This window comes from Protopterus annectens, chromosome 2.part0 (genome assembly GCF_019279795.1).
Source record: "Protopterus annectens isolate FY-2018-M chromosome 2.part0, PAN1.0, whole genome shotgun sequence".
Classification (NCBI taxonomy): domain Eukaryota; kingdom Metazoa; phylum Chordata; order Ceratodontiformes; family Protopteridae; genus Protopterus; species Protopterus annectens.
This window is the reverse complement of record NC_056728.1, coordinates 123,216,961-123,242,597: the sequence shown is the minus strand read 5'-3', so window position 1 is coordinate 123,242,597 and position 25,637 is coordinate 123,216,961. Positions and strand designations below refer to the sequence as shown.

The window sequence follows — 25,637 nt, the reverse complement described above, 5'->3', positions numbered from 1 at the left end:
AGAGTGTAGATTATTTATAAAGATGTTGAAGAGCATGGGTCCGAGGATGGACCCCTGGGGAACACCGGTTGGTGTGGGCAAGAAGGAAGAGGTAGAGTTCATCCATCTGACAGCTTGAGATCTTTCAGATAGGTAGCTGGAGAACCAGGAAAGAGTATGTGGGGAGAGATTAAGGTTGGCGAGATGAAAGAGTAGGTGTGTATGGGAGATGGTGTCAAAGGCTTTGGGTAGATCTAGTAGTACTGTGGATACAAGGAGTCCAGAGTCTCGGGCTCGGTTGACTGTTTCAAGGAAGGATAGTAAGGCAGTAATGGTGCTATGGCCGGGGCGGAAGCCATGTTGGGTGGAAGTAAGAAGGTGATTCTGTGTTAGGAAAGGTAAAAGCTGGTGGTGGACACATTTTTCTAGAACTTTAGATATTGGAGAGAGTAGGGCTATGGGGCGGAAATTAGAGATAGTGGTGTTTTTGCCTCCTTTGTGGAGAGGTAGGATGTAGGCTGAACACCAGAGTTTGGGTACGTATGACTCATTTAAGGATCTGTTTATCAGGATACTAATAGGGAGAGCAATACCTTCAGCTGCGCATTTGAGGAAGGAGGAGGGTATGTTGTCAGGGGCATTAGAGCATGGTTTAAGATTAGATAAGAGCCTTTTTATGAAGCTGGTTGAAACTGGTTTGAACTGGAAATTCAAGAGACATTTATTAAGGTTATTGGGTGTTGAGGAGAGGATGTTAGGTGGATTATTGTTTGGGAATGTTTTGGTTAGATTAGCTAGGGATTCTGTGAAGAAGGTGTTGAAGTGAGAACTCAATTCCTTGTCAGTTAAACTAGGGTCTGGGCAGGGATTATTTTGGACCCTGGGTGTAGAAGGGAGTTAACTGATTTCCAAAATTGTTTTGGGTTCTTATTTTTGTTAGACTGCAGTTTACTATAGTAATTTTTTGTCTAAAGTGATTAGTTTTTACTTGGTTGCGAAGTTGGGTGTATTGGAGGAAGGAAGAAGGCAGTTTGGTTTTTTGATAATGCTTCCAGGCTTTGTCTCTGTGATGCATGATTTGTTTAGTCTCTTTTGTCAGCCAAGGAGCAGTGTTAGTTTTGATTCGTTTGTTTCTTAGAGGGGCTAAGCAATTTAGAGTGTCTAGGAAAATAGAGTTGAAATGTTCTACAGCATTGTCTAAGGGGAGAGTATTAAGGATTTGCCAGTTGACTAGTTTGAAGGTGTTTGAGAAAATTGTAGGGTTAAAGTTGCTGAGATTTCGAGTTTGAATGTACTGGTGATGAAATTGGGTGGAATTAGCTGACCGGTGAGTGAAGGCAGGGAGATGGTCACTAAAAGTATCGGGGATGGTGCCTGAGAGAATTATTTTGTTGGGATGAGAAACTAGAATCCAGTCCAGGATGGATCCAGGAGGATGGATTTTGTTAGGATGAGTTGTTGAATGGATTACCTGGGTGAAGTTGTATAGGTTAATGGATAGAGAAGGGGAAGGTGAGTTGATTTTATTCCAGTCTATATTAACGTCGCCAAGAATGTAAGTTTCATATTTTATTTCAGTTGAGGCCCAGTGAAGAATATTTTCAAGGGTAGAGATGTTGTCACCTGGGGAGATATATAGGGAGATAAAGCAGATATTCTTACGTCTATTCAATCTGAGGAGACCAGCAGTTAATTCAGTATTTATGAATTGTGGGGTTGGGATTTGCAGAGGGATTAGAGAGAGATGGTTAGAGTAGATTAGAGCAGAGCCTCCACCTTTTTTATTTAAACGATCATTTCTAAGGATGTGGAAGCCTGGAAGTAAGATTTCAGGGTCAGTGATATAAGGTTTTAGCCAGGTTTCAGAGATGGCTAAGATGTCTGGTTGATTATGGTTTATCCAAGCTTGTAATTGGTGGGTTTTATTGTTGAGGCTCTGAGCGTTGATGGTGAAGAACTTAAGTGTATTAGGAGAGAAAGTAGAGGAGGTAGCGGAAGGGGGGAAAAGGGTGTTAGTAGAAGAGGAGGAAGGGGGAGGAGGGAAGGGGTTGTTTGTCTGGAGGCAGGGGCCTGGGTTAGGGTGGATATCTCCAGATAAGGCTATGGCATTTCTGGGACCAGCTTTTGGCCTTTTGGGTTGGTACAATAGGGTGTTGTTTGGGATTGGCTGTGGTTTAGGTTTAAAAATGTCAGTGGAGGTGGGAAAGACTTTGTGCTGGAAAAGGTAAAGAAGTTTAGGTGGAATGAGGAAGGAGGATATGTAGTGGAAATGATTGAGTAGTGGAAGGTGAAGATGAGTGTAAGGGATGGTGTAAGCAAAAGGGCAGGAAGGGGGGATTTGAAAGAGAAGGAAGTAGCATGATAAAGAGGAATTAGTAAGATGAGAAGGGAGCAGGGGAGTCGGGTAGTAGTGAGAATTTGGGAGGGCATGTTTACAAAGGATGGGTTAAAGAAGGGTAAAAGTGGGAAGGAAGAGAAGGGTCTAAGAGGAGAGGAGGTGAAGAGGAAGAAGGGGTGTTATAATTTGGTAAATGGGAGAGGAGGAGTTTAGATGAGAGGGTGTAGGTGAGAGGGGAGGGGGAGTAGGAGTAGTGAGGGAAGGGTAAGAGAAGAAGGATTGAGGGAGGAGTAAGGGTAGTGTGGGAGGAGGGAGAGAGGGAGGGGAAAAATAAAAAGGAGGGCTGAGAATGGCTAATTGATAAAGGAGGGAGGGGTAAAGGAAGAGGATAGTAATTGGTTGAATGAGGTATGAAGGAGGAGTCTGAAAGGTATATATGTAGAGGTGCTGGGGGCGGGTGGGAAATGGGGGCAGGGTAGGGGAGCGGAGTGAGCCCGCAGAGGCGAGCGGTAGAGCCAAAGGAGAAGAATGTGAAGAAGACAATCAGTAGAAGTGGTAGTCAAAGGTAAGCTAGCAGTGAGTTGTGAGAGAAAGGAAGACTGAGGGAGAAAGGAGTGGAGGGAGGATATATGGATGAAGGCCAGTAGGAGAAGGTAAGAGGTTTTATAAGGGTAGAGAGGGGGTGTTTAAGGAGGAGAGAGGGGGTGTTTAAGGAGGAGAGAGGACAGATAGGTGGACCTGGGAGAGGAGCACCACCTAGTGGCAAGTCAGTCTCAGGTGGTAAGGACCCAGAAAGAAAGATATCAGGTAGAAGGAAAGGAGGGAGATATCATGGACCAGGATAGAGGGAGTAATTATAAAAAGGTAGAAAAGGATTAGTTAATCAGTGTGAGAGAGAGGGGTTGTGGCTGCTGGCTAGCCTGGTAGGTGAGCGTACTGCGACCTGGTGTAGAATGTCTATTATTACTACTAGGTATTAAGCAGTACACATACTTTACTTAAAGTCTTTGTTAGGAGTTGTACTCAGGGAGCAGTATGAGCTCTTAGTTAGTTTTGCAATTGCCCTTTTCTGTGGGTTCTTGGCAAGAGCCTCTGGGAGGGCACTGTTGGTGGGTTAGAACAGGATAAGCAGGAGCCTAAGTTTACTTAAAGTCTTTGTTAGGAGTTGTACTCAGGGAGCGGTATGAGCTCTTAGTTAGTTTTGCAATTGTCCTTTTCTGTGGGTTCTTGGCAAGAGCCTCTGGGAGGGCACTGTTGGTGGGTTAGAACAGGATAGGCAGGAGCCTAAGTTTACTTAAAGTCTTTGTTAGGAGTTGTACTCAGGGAGCAGTATGAGCTCTTAGTTAGTTTTGCAATTGTCCTTTTCTGTGGGTTCTTGGCAAGAGCCTCTGGGAGGGCACTGTTGGTGGGTTAGAACAGGATAGGCAGGAGCCTAAGTTTACTTAAAGTCTTTGTTAGGAGTTGTACTCAGGGAGCAGTATGAGCTCTTAGTTAGTTTTGCAATTGTCCTTTTCTGTGGGTTCTTGGCAAGAGCCTCTGGGAGGCACTGTTGGTGGGTTAGAACAGGATAGGCAGGAGCCTAAGTTTACTTAAAGTCTTTGTTAGGAGTTGTACTCAGGGAGCAGTATGAGCTCTTAGTTAGTTTTGCAATTGTCCTTTTCTGTGGGTTCTTGGCAAGAGCCTCTGGGAGGGCACTGTTGGTGGGTTAGAACAGGATAGGCAGGAGCCTAAGTTTACTTAAAGTCTTTGTTAGGAGTTGTACTCAGGGAGCAGTATGAGCTCTTAGTTAGTTTTGCAATTGTCCTTTTCTGTGGGTTCTTGGCAAGAGCCTCTGGGAGGGCACTGTTGGTGGGTTAGAACAGGATAGGCAGGAGCCTAAGTTTACTTAAAGTCTTTGTTAGGAGATGTACACAGGAGCAGTATGAGCTCTTAGTTAGTTTTGCAATTGTCCTTTTCTGTGGGTTCTTGGCAAGAGCCTCTGGGAGGGCACTGTTGGTGGGTTAGAACAGGATAGGCAGGAGCCTAAGTTTACTTAAAGTCTCTGTTAGGAGTTGTACTCAGGAGCAGTATGAGCTCTTAGTTAGTTTTGCAATTGTCCTTTTCTGTGGGTTCTTGGCAAGAGCCTCTGGGAGGGCACTGTTGGTGGGTTAGAACAGGATAGGCAGGAGCCTAAGTTTACTTAAAGTCTTTGTTAGGAGTTGTACTCAGGGAGCAGTATGAGCTCTTAGTTAGTTTTGCAATTGTCCTTTTCTGTGGGTTCTTGGCAAGAGCCTCTGGGAGGGCACTGTTGGTGGGTTAGAACAGGATAGGCAGGAGCCTAAGTTTACTTAAAGTCTCTGTTAGGAGTTGTACTCAGGGAGCAGTATGAGCTCTTAGTTAGTTTTGCAATTGTCCTTTCTGTGGGTTCTTGGCAAGAGCCTCTGGGAGGGCACTGTTGGTGGGTTAGAACAGGATAGGCAGGAGCCTAAGTTTACTTAAAGTCTTTGTTAGGAGTTGTACTCAGGGAGCAGTATGAGCTCTTAGTTAGTTTTGCAATTGTCCTTTTCTGTGGGTTCTTGGCAAGAGCCTCTGGGAGGGCACTGTTGGTGGGTTAGAACAGGATAGGCAGGAGCCTAAGTTTACTTAAAGTCTTTGTTAGGAGTTGTACTCATGGAGCAGTATGAGCTCTTAGTTAGTTTTTCAATTGTCCTTTTCTGTGGGTTTTTGGCAAGAGCCTCTGGGAGGGCACTGTTGGTGGGTTAGAACAGGATAAGCAGGAGCCTAAGATTCAGGCGTGGACACAGAAGCCAGGGATGCTCAGCAGCCGGGGGCCAGGATACAGAAACTAATGTTTTTAATATACATGAAGAGAATGGATTTGCAATTTTAGAAAGCAAAGAGCAGTCAGAGGGAGAAATAGAGACAGAAGAAGAACATGAAGAAGATAGAGATAAATCAGCCTGTGGGAGATTTAGGAGAAGAAAAAGAAAAATCAGATCCGGAAGTAAAACACTTATAAAAAATGAAAAGGATGATATAGGAATGTTAGCATTAAATGTGAAAAGCATTGACAAAGCTGAAAGAGGTTTGGAGGTGGTAGAATGATGAAAAAATAAAAAAAATATGCATTTTTCTTGGTAAATATCCGATTCAACAAAAGAAAAAAGGAAAGGAACACAGGCAGTATTGGTGGGGAGTTGGGGGGGGGGTGTTGCTACGAGATGAGACATTATGGAATAGGAATTCTTATAAAAAACTGAAGAAATATAAATTTTAGTACCAGGAAGGGTAGTGATATGTTTTATGAGAATGAGGTAAAAATATATAAGATTAACAGTGATTTTTTGGGGGAGTGAAATTTGTAGGCACACTTTAAAAATTCCCTGCAGACTACTCTGTTAGACATACTAATGAGCAAATTGGTATAACTAAGGAAATATACGTATATATATATATATATATATATATATATATATATATATATATAAAAAAAATATATATATATATATATATATATATATATATATACATACATATATATATATAGAGAGAGAGAGAGATAGATATAAATATATATATATATATATATATATATATATATATATGTATATATATATTTTTTTTTTTTTTTTTTGCTATGATACAGAATTGGCATTGCCTTGCTGAGTTTAATTTTGGTGGCTGCCAAAAAAGCAATTACTAGAATTTAGAAATCAAAGTATAAACCAACCATACTAGAAGTTGTGAATATAGTAACAGAGATAAAAGAACTGGAAGTGGAATCTTTAGAAAAGAGTAGGAGGAAATTACAAAAAAAATGGGAATTGTGGGAACAGTACATGCAGAATAATGTTTTGGAGGGAAAATAAAGTTTAAAGGAAGGGAGGAATTGAATGAGCAATGTAATGTTCAATTGACAATGACTATATAGAATATTATATGTGCTGTATAATGTTTGCAACTGAAAATATGTCAATATGGTTTGTTTTCATTTATATAAATGTATGATTGCCTTTGTCATAAATGATAATTCGATAAAGATGCTTCTTGTTTAAAAAAAAGATTAATAGTGATTTATGTAGATACTGATATGATGCAGAGAAAGTAATTGAAGAAATAAAAAAGAAAAAATGTATTAGTAAATATGTCAATGATGACAGGAGATTTTAACTATCTGCATACACTATATAAAAGTTTAATTCAACATTATTAGAGTCTCACAAAGTTGCAGTCAGACATTTCAGTCATTTGTGCATTCAATATTCTGTGCACTCACAAACACTTTCTGTACAAATTAAAAGGTGCGGGCTTGGCATAATGGTTAAGGTCTTGACTTCATAGACACATTTTCAAGATTTGATTCTGACTTCGGATTACTGGCTATGCCTGATTGCTGTTCAGTGGAGTTAGCCTAATTTTAACCTATGTGGGCTGCACATCCTGGGAAAAAAATGACTTCAAATATTTAAGGGGTTGTGGGACTGGTATAATGATTAAGGTGTTTGCCACACAAACATATGGTTTACAAGTTTTGATTCTTACTTTTGAAAGAGAAAATTGTCTAGGCTTAAAATGGCCCAAAAAGGCAGATAGCCTAATACTTACATTTGAATCTATAAGTTGTAACCATGTATATGTCAAAATACTGATCAACAAAACACCAAACCCAAACACTGAAGCACAACAGTCTGAAACACAACAGTCTGAAAAAAGAAAAAGCACATAAAAAAAGAAGTAATGTAGTCACCATAACATTCTACGTTTGTTGTCCATCTCGCCCTTCATTCTTACATGTCATCCGATTACAAAAGTTCGAAGTCTCTAAGTTGGCTCATGGCAAAGTAGGTATCCCATAATGCTGTGGTATCAATCCTTAGATCTTGTTTGCTGCTAACTGTAATAGAAAATAGGTATATTGTACCCTCAGGTAAAGGAGAAACAATAGTGAAAGGTCTCCAACATAAGGAAAGAACAAAATTTCCTACCAGGTCCTCTAAGACTATATGGACTGGGGTAGGTGGGTGGGTTCGTAAGAATGAAGGGTGAGATGGACAACAAACATAGAACGTTATGGTGAGTACATAACTTATTTATGTTATGTTGTCCTATCTTGCCTTCATTCTTACATGTGGGACAGCATCTCTAGCACCTTTTTCTTGGGTGTCTCACAGGAATACACTCTTGAGCACCATGGAACCAAAGGAAGCTATGTCCCTGGAGGCCAAATCAACTTTGTAATGAGTAATAAACGTATGTAGGCTTGCCCAAGTTGCAGCTGCACAAATATTGTCCACTGAAATTCTGGATTGAAAGGCAGTGGATGTTGCTACTGACCTGGTTGAGTGACCTCTAACTTTGAAGGGGAGTTCCTTGTTATTGGAAGAATATATAAAAGTTATGCAATTAGAAGGCCAATTAGATAATGTGACTTTAGAGACTGGCATACCCTTTTTTGCCTCCAAAAAGGAAATGAATAACTGATCTGACTTTCTGAATTCTTTAGTTCTGTGGAGGCAGAACTTTAATTGCCTGTGCGCATCGAATTGTGTATTCTGCCTTGTTGTATGGTTAGGGAAAAACACTGGAAGTTCAGTCGATTGGTTAATATTAGATTGGGAGCAAATCTTAAGGACAAAGGATGGGTTAGTTCGATGTGAAACCCTGTCTTTATGGAAGATCAAATAAGGCAGTTTGACTGAAAGCACTTGTAGCTCTGAAACTCTTCTAGCTGAGGTTATGGCTACCAGAAAAAAAGTTTTCCAAGAGAGGAACTTTAGATCGCAAGTGGATTAAGGTTCAAAGGGTGGTGAGGTTAAGTGCGATAGGACAAAGTTTAAGTCCCAAGGAGGAACAGGTTCCTTAAATGGAGGTTTCAATAAGGAAGTGCCTTTCAAAAAGGCTTTACATAGTCTATGTGCCATCAAGTTAGATGTACTGTCCTAAGTGGAAATTGGAGATAGCTGCTAGCTGGACTTTAATTGTGGCAGCGGCTGAGCCTTGTTGGAAGAGTTCCAAAAGGAAATCCAAAACTGAAGAGATTGGGGCAGTGAAGGGGTCCATGTTTCTGGTCTGCACCCAGAAAGAAAATCTTATTAGCATATAGTTTTCTGGTAGAAACTTTATGAGAGGATATCAAGATATGTTTTACGGCTGGAGTGAAATCCTGAAGCCTGACTAAGGTTGGAGGTGGAGCAGCCAAGCTGTCAAGTTGAGGATGTGGAGAAAGAGATGGGGCATTCCTGATATATGTCAGCAGGTCTGGAACTGGGCCTAGAATCCATGGATCCTCCAGTAGATGAGGCCCGAGAAAGGGGAATCAGATCTGATGAGGCCAATATGGAGCAATGAGAATCATCTTGCTTCCCAACGATTTTGCTTTCTTGATGACTTTCAATATAAGGGGAAATGGGGGAAAGGCATAAAAAAGTCCCAAGGGCCAATTGTGAACAAGTGCATTTCTGGGAGTCTCCCCCAGAGGGAGGATTAGGGCAAAGTAGCTGCTGCATTTGGCATTCACAGGGGTAGCAAACAGATTGCAGCAAGACTGACCCCATTTGTGGAAGATCTCTTCTGCTATTTTCTGATTCAGAGACCACTCGTGAGGCATCAAAATTGTCCTGCTGAGCTTCTCAGCTATCACACTGGATTTCCCCCGGATGTGTGTTGTGACTAGAAAGCATTGGGAAGATATTACCCACTGCTAAACCCTTACAGCCTATCGAAAAAGTGGGCATGATCTGGTTCCTCCCTGTTTGTTTATATGCCATACCACTGACATATTGTCTGACTGGATAGCAATCATCCCTAGAGGAAGAGAGTTGTGGAGTGCTTGCAACACCAAAAGTACTGCTCTCATCTCTAGAGCACTGATGTGCATATGGGACTCATGTTCTTGCCATATGCCTTGGACTGTCTTTCCCAGGTAATGCCCCCCCACCCTATCTGGGAAGCATCCGTGGTCACAGTAGCAACAGGTTGATGTGGAACGAATGGTCTCCTGATGGCTAACTCATTGGATTGAATCCACCAACGAAGATCCTTCTTGCAGGTTTCTGTTATTATGATTGGGTGAGACAGAGGAAGTTCCTGAAGTGACCAGTGAGAGAAGAGTAACCACTGTAGGATTTTCATATGCATCCTGGCTACGGGAACGAGGGTTATGGTTGAGGCCATTGTTCCCAGTAGTTTAAGCACTATCTTTGCCTTGACCTTGTATATGCGAAGAAGAAGCAATATCTGTTGTTTGAGATTGGCAATTCTGTCGGCGGGAAGGTGCGCCACCATTGAAATGGTGTCTATTTCTGCACTTATAAAGGTAACATGCTGACAGGACAACAAGGCAAATTTTTGCAAGTTTACTGTAATGCCTAGCTGGGCACAAATTTGTAGGGCCATGTCTCTGGCCCATTGAAGTATATGCTTGGTGGTGGCAGTCAGAAGCCAGTCGTCCAGATATGGAAACACTCGGAATCCAAGATGTCTCAAGTGAGCCATTACTACTACCAACCATTTGGTGAACACTCTGGCAGCTGTACTGAGACCAAAGGGCAGAGCATGAAACTGATAGTGACTGGCTCCCAGCCGGAAGTGTAAGTGACTCCTCGATGCTCTGTCCATTTTTATGTGGTAGTATGCAACTTGGAGGTCTATCAAGCACATCCAATCGTCTTTCCCTAAAAGGGGGAGTATAGACTGCAGTGTCACCATTCGGAACTTGGACTTCTTTACTGATTCATTTAGTTTGCTGAGATCCAGTATGGGCCTCCAGTCCCCTATTCTTTTCGGTATTAAAAAAAATCTCGAGAAAGTTCAGAATCCTATCTGGTCTGCGGGGATGGTTTGGATGACTCTTTTGTTTAGCAACTTTTGGATCTCTATGGGTGCTTGATCCCTGTGATTGGGTGGAGAATCCTGAACTTTCCTGGTTCGAGGAGGGGAGGGTAGGAAAAGGGTATGGAGTATCCTCTGGATATTATGTTTTGTACCCACTTGTCTTTTGTGATGTTGTGCCAGGCTTCTGGGTACAAAGATAAATGTCCCCCGACTGGCTCCAGAGTAGCAGAGTCGGGCTTCCTTTCAGGAGCACTGGAGATGGCCTCTTAGCAGTCTTTTCTTTTTGACTAGCGGAAGACTTTGCAGATTGACAGGATGAAGAACTACCTAAACCTTCTTCAAAAGATGGTTTTAGGGGACCTTTCAAAACAAGCTTGTTTTTCCTTTCTTGAAGGGCTCTAGAGCTAAAAGCATGACAAAAAGTACAGCTCTCTTGTAAGTGAATGGCCCCTAAACAGTAGACACACACAGAATGCCCGTCCGTTATGGACATTTTTTGATTACATTTTTGGCACTTCTTAAAAGCTGAAGGGTTATGATCCTTTTTCTTTATCTATAGACCTACTAGACAACTCTAACTAGAAGCAGGTGACACAGAAAAACAATAGAAGGTGAATTAGCTAGATCCCCTAACTAGCTAAAGGGACGATAAAAAGCATACCACAAAAAGGGAGAAGTAATAGAAGGAGAGGACTATGTCCTCTAACTTAAACAGGCCTAACGCAATGAGAAACAAGGAAGAACACACAACTGGAAAAGTCCTCTAATAAAAAACAGACTTTGCTATAAGAGAAACGCGCCACACCAGAAAGCAGTTAACTAAGCTACTTACGCTTAAACACAGATATACAAACGCATAAGAAAAATCCCAATATCAAGAGGAAAATGGACTAAGCTAGAAAGACCTCAATTGCAAATACTCTGTATAAGCTAATAAACAGCCGATAAAAGGCACAACAAGAGAAATCTAAGCTACCACTACAGGATACCAATAAACACACACACAGGCTTGCCGAAAAACGACGGCAAAAACTGCTGACAAAACAGCGAAACTATTAAATTGCACCTAATATTAACTAGTAGGTAAAAACTAGTATACTAACTATATTCTAAGTATTTTCTAACTGAGGATGAAATTTAGAAAACAGACTGAAACTAAGTAATCCAACACAAAGGGTTCATGCAGCAAAAAAAGTCCAGACACCAACTAGCGCTTTCGTTCAACTTTAATCCACTTGAACTTCTTCAGAATCAATACACACTCATTATTAATTCTTTTAAATACCAAATTCAATAATCACATGATGTGTAATTTCCATTTAAAGGTACAGTTTAATAAAATGCAAATTCATAAATATAAATACAAAATCTATGTCAAAACTGTGTATAAAAAAATCACATTCACATGTCTAACATTTCTAATACTTTAAGAAGACATTCATTGAATTGTACAGACTTTAACAAGTTTTCTTTTTTTTGTAAGGGAAATATTAGATGCAAGTCCGTTTAGTGGAAATTTCAAAATGTTATTAAAATCTAAGGAAGCTTTATGGTAAATTTCTTTGAGGGCTGTTCAACCACCAGGTTTGAATGAAATTGTCAATATCAAGTGCGTTTTGCAAGCACAAAGACCATGATTATATATTTTTATATTTTTGACATTATCATACATGTGTTTTATGTGTGTATTTTATGTGAATGTGATTTTTTTATACACAGTTTTGACATAGATTTTGTATTTATATTTATGAATTTGCATTTTATTAAGTTGTACCTTTAACTGGGAATTACACGTCGTGTGATTGTTGAATTTGGTATTTAAAGGAATTATTGATGGGTGTATATTGATTCTGAAGAAGTTCAAGTGGATTAAAGTTGAACGAAAGCACTAGTTGGTGTCTGGACTTTTTTTGCTGCACGAACCCTTTGTGTTGGATTACTTATTTTCTAACTAATCCAACTATATACTAAGTATAAATGCAACAAAAAACACAGATGAAAAAGTTCACTTAGCCACACCCAAGAAGAGCATTTCTGAACTCATAAAGTGGCAAACGAGATCTGAGGATTGATACCACTGGATTATGGGATACCTACCTTGTCACAAGCCAACTTAGAGACTTCAAGCTTTTGTAATCGGCCAAGTCGGAGCCGAGGATCGGCTCCAAACCCACATGTAAAAATGAAAGCAAGATAGGACAACATAACATCATCTTTTTCTTTAGCAAGGGATGAAGCCTGCCTACAGCCAACACACCTCCTAATAATTATATATGCTAACTCCCAAGATCGCACTACAGAGGAAAAGGGCTACTTCCCCCAATCCACAATGTTCTGCAATTTCACACAGTTGGTTTTCGGTCCTTTTGTATAGTTAGGCATTTCTGACACTGACCTTTTAGTTTCATCCATTTGCTGATTGCTATTTTGTCATACAAGCGTGCGTGCGTGCGTGCGCACACACACACACACACATACACACACACACACACACACACACATACACACACACGGGTCCATGAAAGAAGATCAAAAGTTCACAACAGTGAATGCTTAAACACCAGACACCAAACACACAACACCACAACCCAGAAACTTAAATGTTACGAGCTGTCACTGTGAAAGATGATGGTACAGTGGTGACTGAAGTTTTGTCCCTTTCTCCACTGCAGTGAAATCTGGTGTTTGTATATATAATTAGCAGGGGGGTGTGTGGATACAGGGAGGCATGCCTCCCTGCAAAAAAGATTTTGTGATCTTGGTATTGCATTCGAGTTTCCAGGTTTTCAGTGATATGGGTTTATGTTTTCAACATTCACTCTTGTGAACATTCTATAAGGGATTTTTATCAGTATTCACACACACACACACACACACACACACACACACACACACACACACACACACACACATATACACATATGGTTTTGGTTACTTTGGTCAGATGTTGCAGATAAATATACAGACAATACACACACTCACATATGTGTGTGTGTGTGTGTGTGTGTGTGTGTGTGTGTGTGTGTGTGTGTGAATGTGTTTATGTATATATACGTATCTATATATCTATAATGTATCTATCTATCTTTACACACACACACACACACACACACACACACACACACACACACACACACACACACACAGACACACACACACACACACACTCACAGTGTCACAAACATATATGGTATTTAAATAACTATCAGGTCACACATGTTAGTGGAAATATTAGTGACTGCTAAGCTTAAGCAGTCTAAGAATTCATGTAAGCTATACTTCTCTACATCCTTCTAGATGTAAAACATGCCATGCCACTGTGCATGTCTTCGATATCCTACAAAACAAATTTGTGAAGCTGGACACAGGATGTCTGGCTGTGAAGGAATCCTGTTGGATCAGATGACCTCACCATGTTTTTCTGTAAGTATATATAGGAAGTGAACTGTAGTTTTCTGGTCAGCAGTTTATTTTGGTTAGTTGTATGAGTTCCGTTTTGAAACTCACAATCTTACTATGTTTACTAGAGTCCTGCAGCTAGTTTTCAATCTGTATTTTAGCCATATTTATTTTGATGAGATTACTTGGCCAACTTCCTGGTTTTAAGGAAATAAACATTCAAGCAATGGCAAAGCATCACAGTTAACAATGTCCTGTCACAGCAACTGCATATTCAGAGTATAGACCTACAGTCAGAATCTGTGCAGAATATGAAATCTTAAGCCAGATGTTAAATGAGAAAAGATAATGCATGTAATCTGCACAGCTTGTGACAGTGCCTCAGCAAAAATGCTTTTTAACAGCTATAAAATAGCATAGATAATGCCATATCATGGTCTCGTGTTTTTTTTTTTTTCCTGCAGATGCAAGATTTGTGCAGTGTAGTTATACAATATGGCTAACTCCTCCGATATAACATCAGTCTGAGACAGAGCAGTTTTATGAGGTAAGCAGCAGGGCAGCTAATAACTCTCAACCTTCCATCTCCAAAATGTAGAACAGTACCTTTCAAAATGTGGAACGAATGTACAAAACTTGGAACACGTACTGACAGCTTATTAACAACTTCAACTAGGAAGCTTACTGGATGGTTAAATTGAGTTACTTTATACCTATATGATGGTATTTATATGAATTAATATGATTTTGTATTATTTACCATGGATATAAGTCAAAAAAGTCTTAGCACTGAACATGTGATAGACCCTTTTAATGTGGAACAATGTGGAACATTGACTTTTTAAGACTTAGAATGAGGAACACTTCTTGTAATGAGGTACACACTTGAGCTATAAAAGGGCTGTACCCAAGACAAATGGTTGTGATGAAGGATTAGGTGGAAGATGGCTCACCAGCTGCATTACATGACACAAAACTGATTACTTATTATTCAGAAGTGGTGCTAACCAAAGTGATAACACGGGTCTCAACTGTCAAGTCATAAGAGTATCACGAAAAAGTTAGTGGAACCGTAAAGTCACACCTACAGTAAGATGTCACTTACTAGATATGCAGAAAATGTATTCAGTCTTTTGACAGTTTCCTGAACGAACAGACATTTCATTGACTACTGTTTAATTGTGCTTGAACATTCTCAAAGTTCATCTTGGAGGTGTTTATTTGTCTGTTTATCTATTTTCATGTTCATTTACTTATTTATTTACAACTGGGCATGTAAGTGAATTGGATGACATCACTCTTTTTTCAGCAATTTCCTGTTTACACAATCAAAAAAACAAATGATCAAATAAAAAGTTTAAGATATGCCATTCTAACCAAATGTCTACCACTTTTGATGCATTTGTTCATTACAATAAGAAAAAGGTTCATTTGTAAGTACTAGGCTAGCTGCCCTTGCAGGCCATTTTAAGCCTATCCCATTTCCCATCAAAGATGAGAATTAAACCCTGTACCTTGCATCTGTGTGATAAGCACCTTAACTCTTGTGCCAACCCAAAATATTGAATGATACAGAAAAGGAAATTTCAGTGTACACATCTGAAATTAATTTGAAATTTTCCTATAATACCACAAAAGATAAAATATTTTCATGTGTGAGGTAACATATACAATGCTAAACATCTAGGCCAATACTTTGTGAGGCCACCTGTAAATGGATTCTACAACAAATTTGTTTAATGGCTGTATTTTCAATGAAAGTATTAAATAGTGAATCGTTATCATATACTGTGCACTGAAGTTACAGCCAATTCTTCGTCCTGATATAGACTTTATAGTTTTCCCAGAAATATTTCTGGCATGTTTAATGTGAAACTTCAGACAGTTGTTCTTTCATCCATGTTAAATATAATTACAAAATGTAATGTCCATGGTTATTATGATATAAAAATAGCTGCCTTTTCAAAGAAATGCTGTTTAAAACACAAGCTTTTCTAAAGCCAAGACTGACAGAATGTATACTGGGTTACACTAATGATAAAGGCAGTCTGCTGGGAATAGAGAAAATATACTAACACTTGCTAAGACTAAGTTTGGGTTCTTAGGTCTGTAATAAGGTAATTGCCCTTGTGGGCTATTTGAAGCCCAGCCAATTATCCTGTTTGAGAATCAAATTCCTCATCTTCTGTTTGTAAGGAAACACCTTAACCATTATGCCAACTCCCATGTTTAGAACCCATACTAAAATCAGGGTACTAAAGGGTGCTCTTGAATTTCTGCCGTGATAGAAAAAAACTTTCTGACTAAAGGTTTCATGCCTGTTATTTAGTTGGCAGTGTTGGGGTGGGAGTGTGTTTTTACAGAATTTAAATTATAAAACTGAGCTATACTAGAGCATGGCTACCAGAAATGCTGACTGGCAGATGGACACGTTTTAACTATAAAGAGATGTAACACATACAGTTGTGTGCTGTGACAGTCGAAAACTTTTGATAAAAGTTTCAAATAAGCTTCATAACACAGTGGTGTAAATATAAACAGTTTAGAGTAAAACTTTATTCCACACCATAACATATATGCCTATGGAAGAATCAGTAACTGAGTTTAATGAATGTCTTCTGGACTACGAAAAACAAAGATAAACTTTAGTAAGAGCATATTAACTCTAGAATAGTACACACGAGTGCACGTGTACACACACACACACACACACACACACACACACACACACACACACACACACACACACATATGAATGTACTACCTATAGTTGAAAATATACATCAAACCTACATTGATCAATATAAAAAGACTGACAGTCAAAACATTAAAAAAACCTACAAACGAAAACATATTTTTTGCAGGGAGGCACACCTCCCATTTCTGTTACTTATACATATTCACTCCAAAATTGCAAAACAGCAAGGAAAAGGCAAATTCCCAAACCCAGCTGTACTATGACCTCCCACTAAGTAATGCCAGTATTCTGCAATCATATGACTATTCTGAACATTCGACCAAAAGCTGATCCCCATATATATATATATATATATATATATATATATATATATATATATGTGTGTGTGTGTGTGTGTGTGTGTGTGTGTGTTTTAGTCTATTGTAGCCGTAAACACCCCACAACAGGATTTAAAAAGAATGACCTAGGTTTCAAATAATTGTGTAAAGCCATTCTTGCTAATGCTTCATTATAGCTTACTAAACTTTTGATTAAACAAGATAAAAGAAGTAGTTCTGTGCAATTAAAGAAATAAATGACATCATTAGTGATAAAGGTTTAACATACTTTTTTTAGCAAACAGGGGACATGGTACTCAAACATAACAATGAACTTACAAAAAAGAAAGTAGCAGGACGCAGTGCTATTTACACTTTTGACTATAAAACAGGAGCAAAGGAAACACAAGCTCATGAGATGCTACACACAAAGGAAGGATCAGTCACAGAAACAGGGGTAGGACATAATCATTTACCAGGCAACAAGGGAAAAGCATGCAAATAATGCCATTAACCAATGAAATTTACATGACTGACTTATTTTAACTCTACAAACCGATACTACTTAAAGACAAAGGAAAGGTGATGGGTGCAATCTTTGTACTTTTGTATAACACACTGTATGTCAAAAAATCTTGAAGAATAATTTATCCAGAAGACAATTTTGGAGTAATACTGTCATTTCCTAATACCTGATGGATAATTTGCTGACTGTATGGGAGTGACTGGGGGATGCATAATTCCTAGAAATACTATAAAATAATGTTTAGGACCTTTCATTCTGTTACTGGTTTAGATACAAGTGTGGTGTGCTTGGATTTAGAGCTAGTGGGCATACACTGTCAGGAACATTGGTTAGAAACCACTCTGAATCCATACTGAAGACTTGATTCTTCATGCATAAAGCTGTCATTTTATAAAACATGGATTCTCTCTTTGAAGAATTTTTGCATTTCAAATTCATTTTTGAAAAGTAGGCATAGCTGTTTTCTAAAAGAATAATTAGATGTGGTAATGACCTAATGATTGTAAAAAGCATTTAAACAGAGTAAGACAGCCTGGATGTACACAATTTTAAAGTGTAAATGTGAAATAAAAAAAACAGAATGTGATAGTTGTCAGAGGAAATATACAGATCATTATCCATTACCACTCAGACAGAATATGACAAATGCTAAAGGAAAAAACTGTTCCACAGGTTTTGGACAATGTTACTGCAGGATGCCACTTTGAAAGCAGTATTGCTGAGAAACGTGTTAGCACATTTAGAAAAATACATGAACAGTATGTTACCCACAGCAGGATAACTATATTTTCTAGTAAGAAAATATAAGAAAAGAATATTGTTTGAGAGCCTTATAGCCCTTGTAGTTTTGTATTGTGGCAAAGGAAGGTGACAGCTTACAAATCTCCTGAGAAATTCTTATGAGGACTGGTAGAGGATGCCCACTTAGGATGGGTCCCCTGTTCTTCAGAATGGAGAATAGGAAAAGCAGGTCCTCTAACAAGTGATGGTAAACATGAGTTCATAATAAAGGAAACAACAGTGATCCTAATTCCACTGTTCGTAAACCAAGAAAACTAGTCTGTACCCTAATGGGAATGTGCCACAAATATTACAACTATGTCAGGACTTTGCACACTACAAATGGCTAAAGGACTGTACTTTGCTTAGAAAAGCTGGAGGACTGGACATGCCTTAGCACATTAAGGATTATTATTTCTGCATATTGCTGACTCAGCCTTGAGTGAAAAGGGTCATTCTGATAAGTTTAACCATCTTGATATCAAATAAAAGAAAGAAAGAAGTAAAAAAGAAAATGTTGGTATGGTCTTTCAAAAGATTACACGATCAAATAAAGTTAATAGAAAATAATAAATAGTGCTAAGACTGTAGGCTTAGTAGAAATTCATATTCACCCATGACCAATAATCTGTTATATGTGGGACATGAAGATTTTATTTTAAGTTCATAGGTTCATACTAGGCTATCTGCCCTAGGGCATTGATAAGCCTAGCCAGAGTGTGTTTGGCTTTCGCCACCCATTTTAAATTAATTTTGCTATGCTCTTTTTCGAGGTTAGTATACTGTGCCTCTGTCTAACAGTGATACAGAAGTGATACCCGGGGTAAACCTACGATCTCCCATCCACTCATCAAAAGTCCTCTTGAAGAGAGTCAATGAGGGACTCTGCCTAACCTGGACTGGGATTTTATTCCAGAGTGAAGGGAACCTCTGGGTTATGAATCTGTCGCTCCAGCATGTCCTATTTATTTCAGTGCTGAGGTTCAAGTCTCTCAAGCGTGGCTCGATGGGATTTGGATTTTCTGAGGTGCAGCATGTCCATTAATTCCGGGTTGGACATGGCTTTATACATCAGGCACAGATCGCCTCTGAGCAGGCGGTATGCCACTGAGTAGAGCTGGAGTTTCTTTAACCGGGCAGCATATGGCATCTGTTTGAGCCCTTTGATCCTCTTGGTGAGGTACTTTTGGGGTCTTTCCAGTTGCTGCAGGTGTCTGGTAAGGTACATCCCAAAAGGGGCATTGTACTCAATTATGGGCCTGATGAGGGATGAGTAAAGAGGCACGATGACCTCCTCTGATCTAGATGTGAATCCCTTAATGATTAGGTGGGCTATATAAAATGTTTTTCTAACCACTTTGGCCACGTTGTTGTCAAATGAGAGATTACTATCAACTTGGGTCTTCAGGTCCCTAATTACTTCTTCTGTACTTAATGGATTACCACCTATGTGGTCATTTGTGGGCACTTTGTTTTTGCCAAAGGGGATGATTATACACTTTTTGGCGTTTAGCTTGAGGCCATGGCTCTGGCACCAGTTGTCTGTTTCTATGAGGCCTTTTTGGAGGATGCTTGTGTCGGCTGGAGAGTCGATTATGGCACTCAGTTTGCAGTCATCTGCGAACTTGATCAGCCACAGTCCTTCCGTGTTGGCCTGTACCTCCAAGAAATATATACCGAACAAGAGAGGTTCCAGGACTGAGCCTTGTGGGATGCCACTTGTAACTGGTTTGGAGTCTGACATGGCTCCAGCAATTCTAACCATGTGGGTTCTGTCCTTGAGCCAGTTTGCAACCCATCTAGTGACATAGGGGTTTATATTTAAGCTGGTGAGCTTATCTATAATGCCCGAGTTGAGTATTGTATCGAAGGGTTTTGCGAGGTCCAGGTAGGCTGTGTGGACCACCTTCCCCTCGTCAATGGCCTTGGTGACTGTTTCAAAGAAATCAACCAGGTTTAAGAGGCAGGATCGGCCCTTAACAAAGCCGAACTGGGTAGGATCCAGTGTCTGTAGGTCCCTAATATCTTTATTTATGAGGTCCATGTTGATCCTTTCCATAGCTTTGCAGACCAAGCTAGTCAGGCTTATGGGGCGATAGTTTCCAGGATCCGTTGAAGCACCACCTTTATGGAGAGGGACCACTGTTGCTGTACGCCACTCTTTGCGTACATATCCTGTAGTAAGGCTGAGATTGAACAGTAGTTTTATGTTTGGGTTTAGATCTTCTTGGAGTTCATGTAAGACACAGCCCGGGACACAGTCTGGTCCCATTGATGCTGTGTTTTTTGCTTTGGAGAGGGCGGCTCTTATCTGAGCATCTGAGATGTCAGGGGGACAGGACTCTGCTGGGATAGATATTTGTCCTTTTGGTGGGGAGGGGGGGGGGGAGTTTGCTCTGAACCTGTCAGCTAGGATGCTGGCAATGTCTGTGTGTTCGGTGTATTTTTTGTCATTTTGGACTAATTCTGAGCATATCTGGGAATTCCCACCCAGGTTCCTAACATAACTAAAGAAAGCCTTGTGATTATCCTTAGTGTCCTGTACAATTTTTCTCTCGAAGCTGGCCTTAGACGATTTTATGAGTGCCCGTAGTTTTTTGCTAATACCGATCAGAGATGCCTTCCCTTTTTGGGATTTTGCTCTATTATGTTGTAGCTTCCTCCTTCTATTGTATAGTTTGTTTATGGCTGGGGTCCACCAGACAGGACGTCTGCCTTTGGAGGATTGGGTTGCATGATCCATGCATTCCTGAAGGTGTTCATAGAATGTGTTTATAAAGGATTCTGCGGTCTGAGCCATATTTTCCACAGGCCTGGAGGATTTGAAGGATTCCACCTCGGTTTTGAGGAGTGTGAAATTTGCTTTAGAGAAGTTTTTCACTGTGGTTTTCTGGACAGGGGGTGGGGTTGGGATGTGAATATCCAGTGAGATTAGTTTATGGTCTGATCTTACCAGTGAGGGATACACTTCTGGTCTGGAGCATAGAGTCCCCATGTTGGTGATGATCAGGTCCAGTATGTTTTCCCCCCTTGTGGGAGTGGTAGCAAGTTGTTCCATAGCATTTGAGTTTATAAATTCTAGAAACCTTTGGGCTAGGGTGTTGGAGCTAGAGTAATGCTCCCAGTCTATGTTTGGGTAGTTGAAGTCACCCAATATAATGGTGTTTGGAGAGACCTTCATATTTTCCAGTGTTCTCAGGAAGGCCGAGTGGGGTTCCTGGGTTTGGGAGGGTGGTCTGTAGCAGGCTATAAACTGGAAGGCAGTTTTACCCACTGTTAGTTGCACATGGATAGTCTCTGATGCTTCGTGCTGTGCCACCAACCTGGAGGTGTTAAGCATCTTAGATGTTCAGCAAGACAAAGAGAAGGTACAGGACAGAAAACCTAGAGATGTTTTAAATGGACTTAATAACACAAACAAGGTCTGTCAATAAAAATAATCTGCCACCACTAAAAGCTGTCCAGGATAGCTGGAGAAGACAAAAAGAAGAAAATATAGAAAACAGAACACAAGGAAAAGGTCACTATGACCACTATTTATTTATTTATTTTGTTGATTAGGTTGGTCACACATACAAAAGCAGTCCTGAGACAGTATCCACTCTATGCCTCATCTGAATCCATACCATGTAGGTAATGGAGAGCAGTGCTGCATAACAAGGGATACTCCTAAAACAATAACAGACAGGACAATAATTGACTGCCAGCAGGGTTCTTAAAAAAAGCTGTATGTAGATGCAAACATTGGACCATTAACAGAAGAAGTGTCTATCAACCTCCACAAGCAGATCCATTCAGGACACATAATGAAACAACAGACAGCTAGCATGTAGCAAATGCTGGACAGTCATGGAACTTTCTTCCCAGGAACATACATTTCTAGCAGAACATCTCCTTCATTAGTGAGATGCATTTAGGGTTATTCACTGTAACCTGTGTCCCATAACACATACCAAATGGAGCCCAAATGCTATGTAACTCAGTACAGGATGAACAAGAAATGAAATGTAAGTCATGTACTTACCAGAATATTAGATTTATCTGGTCTCTGTCCAACTGGACTGGTCACCTTATCACCAACCTGCAGCTATAGTCTTCAAAAGCTTAAGCTCCTCCCCATCCCATAATTCTCTGCTCTGAAGAGCTTTCCCTGGATCAAATGACTAGCACCTTTGCATTACAAAAAGAGAAAAAAATGACATAATAGCTTAGGATCATACAATAAAAAAGACTGGAACAACAGCATTCCTGCAGGCCCATTAGTATGTGACAGTTTTGAGCGGGAAGATGGATGGGTCATTCCATAGTCTGGACAGAGACCAGATAAATCTGATATTCTGGTAAGTACATAAGTTGCTCATTTTTATGGAACTGTCGAGACACTGGAACAACTGGACAGAATTTCCAGCTAACCTTGGGCAGCCTAAGACTACAGACCCCTGAAGATGGTAGCCCTGAATGAAGCCCTAACCTTGGAAGGGGTACTCAAACTTTAATGTTTGGCAAAAAGTATGTAAGGATGACTATGTAGCACCTGTTGTAATATACTCCAGAGGCAGATTATGTAAAAAGCATTAGATGTGGCCTGTGCTCTGACAGAGTATGCTTTCAGTCTGGTGGCCAAGGGTTTCCCAACAAAAGAGTAACAACAGGCTATGCAATCTGATAACCATTTGGTAAGGGTAATCTTGGTAACCTTTTAATCTTTCTTGACTGTCCTGTTCATTTTCCTGAAGTCCTTTCTGTGATAGAGATAAAAGCAAAGTTGTCTGTGAATGTCCAAAGAATGAAAGTAATATTCTCCTTTATTAGAATAATTAGGGAAATAGACTGGCAAATTAATAGGCTGATTAAGATTGGTCTAGGTAGCCACTTTTGGCCTAAAGAATAGGTTACTCTTGAGTGTGACTCTGTCTGGATAAATGTAAGGATATTTTGAAGAAACTTTGTCAAAGGCCACTGGCTGTCTAAGTTTGCAGACTATCACAAACTAGTAGCAGTCAGAGAATCTCCCCAAGATGCTAACATCCAAAAGGAAGGACTAACACAAACAAAAGACGTGTTAAAGCCACTGCTTAAAATTTAATGCCAAGAAATGCATAAAAGTACCCATAACATTACCCTTTGGGAAGTTAGTTACCCTAAGAAACTACCTCACTGTTAACATGCCCCTGTGAGTGGATCCAGCAGTCTGGGATTTGGGGAGGTATGTGGATAGCAACGTGGCTTTCAACCAACATGTGACTAAGGCAGGAAGGAAATAATTTTCTGTTGTTTAACTTATAAACTAGGGTATGGCATCTAGATCAAAGGAGGTCATTGTTCCTCTGTATTTGTCCCTCATCAGAGCCATCAAGTAAAATGCCCCCTTCTGTATGTACCTGACCAGGCACATGCAGCAACTGGAATGTCCATAGAGGTTACTCACAGCAAAAATACAAGGTGCAAACAACTGGGGTAGTGCACTGATCTCAATGGACCATTTGCAGGTACAGCTCGGGTGAATAGGATCACATAACAAATAAACAAGACATATTTACAGATACAGGGATATGCTAAAAAAACAAATATATACACATATTTGCAGATGCAAGAGTCCTCCATACTCTATCCCCATATTTGGTTTCCTACAGACTGTTCAGAGGGAACCTTAGGACTGGTATAAAAGCCATCCTTGGATACCACTCTGATGGACCTTTTGAACATCTGCAAAACTAATATCATCAGAACTACTTGATCTAGGCACTTGAACTTTACTTGTCACATAAATTGGACATGCTGGAGGGGCAGGTTTGTGTCTCAGAAAATTCCGTCTTCTGGAATACGTTTCCCATCTATGTGAAGCAGACGGGATCGGGAAGAATAAGGTATGACAGATTTGTTTACAAGAAGATTGAGAAAAAAGATGTAGAAAAAAAGCTACAGTAGTCTAGTACACTTGAACCGGAGAATCACAAGTAGTTCAGTGTACAGAACAGAAAGAATACACTTATATTGGTGAAAAGGCAATGATACAATCTGTAATGGCTTGAGCTTGATCAGAGATGTCATTGTACTTCAACAGCTGCAACGAGGTCTGGAGATAGCTTTTGTAACAGGGAATTATGGGACGAGAAGGAGCTCGACCTTGTGAGGAGCATCACTGCCATGCAAGCTGGCAGCAAGCAACTATTCTAGTTGTTCCAGTATTCACACAGGATCAGAAACAATTCATATTTTTTGTCTGGCAGCATACCACTAGCCTGTCCTGTTATAACCGCTGCCATGACTCCCTGCTCCCATTCAGAAGACATACACCAGTTTGGCAGCCCCAAACCCATCACACTGTTCAGCAGTTACTCTCACCCACAGATTAGACTGCAGCACTACATGTTGCATTACAAACTATTCTCTCGCTTTTCCTTTCCTCATTATATCCTGTTTCACTCTCACACTCACAAATTCCTAGAAGATCTAAGGCTGAGAATCACTGTATGAGGGTTTGCATAGCATGGAATCCCAGATGCTAGGCAAGTAATGATGTTTAAATATGACTCTACAGCTGTATGACAGTCGCTCTGTGCCCTATCAGAAACATGAGTGTAGTTCACGATCTGGGTTCAGGTTGTTATGCCTTTATGTTTGCTTTGTGAAGAGGAGATCTATGTTCTTGTCCTATATTCTGCCAGGTGTAGATGAACAGTTAGCAAGCTTCCAGACATTTGGCAAGTCCTGTCTACTAGTGGACTACTATTCATTATTGTTCTGCCATCATATTTGTTATTCATTTATTTACCAGGAAGAAAGCTCCACAGATACAATTGTTGATCAGAAATATTCCAGTTCAATAAAACTGGTTACATACAGAAATATATGCATGCAATACCGACTGGATAGCTAACAACTGAAAAACTAAGGCATGATATATCTGCAGTAACCAGCGCACATAAAATTAAGCTTGCAAGGATAACATATATTCCAATTTCTATAAAAGGAAGAAATTGAAAATTACAGAGGTGCAGAACAAAAAGAAAATATTATGAGATACATAGTAAGAAAAAGGGGAGATATAGGTGCCAGATGATTATCTGACATACTATGAGTGTATAGATAATTGAATGTATAGCTCTAAATAGACTGCTTTATTGTTCTTCATTATTGTGAGATCTGTTGATAAAGTCCCCAGTGTTGAAAGCATGGGCACCCATACATGACCTTTCTTAGTTAAGTCTCACCCACTAAATGTCTTCAGACTCCATTTGTATACCCCTTACATGCCACTGATGGGCATATGCAGTGTACAGATGTGTCATTGGTTAACAATCAGTCCTTCTTTTGTCATAGCCTTGAAAAAAATATATTTTTTAGGTTGCAAAACCTTTCTGACTCTCAAACCTGTTGTTGTGTGCAGAAATGTGTGTGTGTGTGTGTGTGTGTGTGTGTGTGTGTGTGTGTGTGTGTGTGTGTGTGTGTGTGTGTGCGTGTGTGTGTGTGTGTGTGTGTGTGTGTGTGTGTGTGTGTGTGTGTGTGTGTGTGTGTGCACGCGTGTGTGCATGCATGTGTTCGCACATGCACATACCTCAAGCATGCAACTGTTTATATAACTGAAGTAGGTGTGGGGGTGGCAACTTTCACAGTAAAAGAGGACACATCTAGATATCAAAAAATCCCACTAAACTGCTTAAAGTTATATTACATTACAAGCTGAGTTACTTAGCAAACACAAGAAGTTTGCTAATTTTCTTGACCTTCATACATAAAAAATTGTAGCGTCTGTATTTCAAGCAAAAATTAACATATAGGGCCTGA

General features: G+C 39.9%; 1 protein-coding gene across 1 annotated transcript in view; it reads right to left on the bottom strand.

Moving 5' to 3' along the window:
* LOC122792709 (cubilin-like) overlaps window positions 1-25,637 on the bottom strand; it is a 3,134,001-nt gene that overhangs the window by 1,311,057 nt on the left and 1,797,307 nt on the right. The gene's annotated exons all lie outside the window — the stretch shown is intronic.